Source organism: Tenrec ecaudatus, chromosome 5, assembly GCF_050624435.1.
Source record: "Tenrec ecaudatus isolate mTenEca1 chromosome 5, mTenEca1.hap1, whole genome shotgun sequence".
NCBI classification, from domain to species: Eukaryota; Metazoa; Chordata; class Mammalia; order Afrosoricida; family Tenrecidae; genus Tenrec; species Tenrec ecaudatus.
In genome coordinates, this window is record NC_134534.1 from 186,777,518 (window position 1) to 186,779,554 (window position 2,037).

The window sequence follows — 2,037 nt, forward strand, 5'->3', positions numbered from 1 at the left end:
GGGAGGCCGAGGAGAGGAGGCAGCAGCTTCATGCGCAGCTTCAGCACCTCAGACAAGTCTGATTCTGCTCTAGGAACTGAGCTCTGCCCACTGAGGGCCTGTGATCAGAGCTATGAATCGTGTAGTTTGTAGTTTATCACCATATTTGATTAATGTTACAGACAGCTTTGATTCTGCTCTAGGGACTGGGCTCTGCCCACTGAGGGCCTGTAATCAGAGCTACGAACCATGTGGTTTGTAGTTTGATCACTGTGTTTAATTAATGTTACTCTGGAATTTCTTTACCTTGGAATTAGGTGGTGAATAGCTGAACTCACCAATCCTGAAAGAGAAACAGAAGATATTAGGAAAGTCACAAATACCTGAAGGGGTGTGTGGGTGATATAGCTACTATGTTTTATGTTATGAGAGAAACAGAAAATGGCTACCCTCTATACACGGGGAAGAGCATATGAGGAAATACTGGGGCAGTTAGGGAAGAGGCCTTGGATGGTGCAAGTGGGTAACAAGCTTGGCTCTTGACTGAAATTTAGGGGTGCCCCAGAAGAAAGACCACCTACTGCTATAGGGGTCAGAAAAAAGGAGGATGATGCCCAATAAGGCGCTTGAACTGTTGGTGGCTGTGGCAATGGCATCAAGCATAGGCGAGCTTGTGCAGATGGTGCAGGGCGGGCAGGATGACACGCTGCTGTCCAGAGTGTCTACGAGCTGCAACCACCTGGGGGCCCTTAACAGCAGCATCTACCTTTGGAAAATCTCCTGCAGAAGCACAGTTCTGCTGTACACACACGACGTCATCCCGAGTCAACATCAACGGGGCGGCCACAGGTTTCTGGTGGCTCTTACTCAGGGAAAGGATCCTGGTGCCCTAGTGCGCTATACATCGGGCTGCTAGCCACAAGAGAAGGCTTGCACCTCCATAAGGAGTTCCAGTCTCAGCACCTCCCAGGGGCACTCCCACCCTGTCCGACGGGATCAAGTTGATGGCGATGAGTTTGGCTTGGGTTGAGCGCTAAGGGAAAGCAGCGGTAACAAGGTGATGCAGCAACACAGTGACCTGACATTCACACACTAGGTTCAGAAGAGCGGTTCAGGGAAGTAGCACGCAGCTTTTTCTTCTATTCTGTGGGCCACCGCCTCCTGGCCTGGCCATCACAAGCAAGGTCGAAGCTGTGTGGCCACAGTGCAGGCTTCCGGTGCAGCAGGAACAGTACAGCAGGAAGGGGGGCAGTGCAGGAGGAAGGGGGAGAAAATGTCCTGGGACCACCCTTGCCTCTGCCCTGAACCCATATCAGTGCCATTCAGATGCCACAGGTGAGAACCATGTGACCTTTCCGCATCTGATTGCAAGAGAGACTGGGAAATGCCATCTGACTAGCTGGCCATGGCCAGGATGCAATCATATCTCTATATACATCATCTGTACACATATGTGATCCATGTATGGGGAACAACTGGCTCTTGTTGGATGGTGCCCTTTCCTCCAGACACACCAAAATGCTCATGTAGCTGTGATTATGAGGTGGACTTATGGGTATTTCTAGTTTCTCCTTCACATACATATCTGGATTTTCCTGAGTTTTTCATCCTCACACTCAAAAACTAGAGTCAATTCCACCTCACAGCAACCCTATAGGACAAAGTAAAATGGCTGCGGAGCGGGGGCTGCGAGACTACTGCCTGGTGGGGGGAGAAGCGCCATCTCTCTCCTGCAGAGCAGCTAGTGGATTCAAATGGCTGACCTTGTGATCAGCAGCCCCGCAGGTCTCCTGCTACACCACTGGGGTAAAGATAACAGCTGGGGTATGACCCCAGCGACAGAAACCAAGCCGGATATAAATCATTTTTACTCATGGGTGACCTTGGACCCACAACCTGTCCTCACTGGCCCTCGTTTTGGCTCATCTGTATGGTACAAACAACAGAGCCTACACCCCCACCCCACCCCTGACAGCTGTGAGAATTGAAGGGGTGTTTAGCACAGAGCTTGGTACAAAGTAAGTGCATGGCGAGTAGTACTGGGGTGTCACTGGCCTC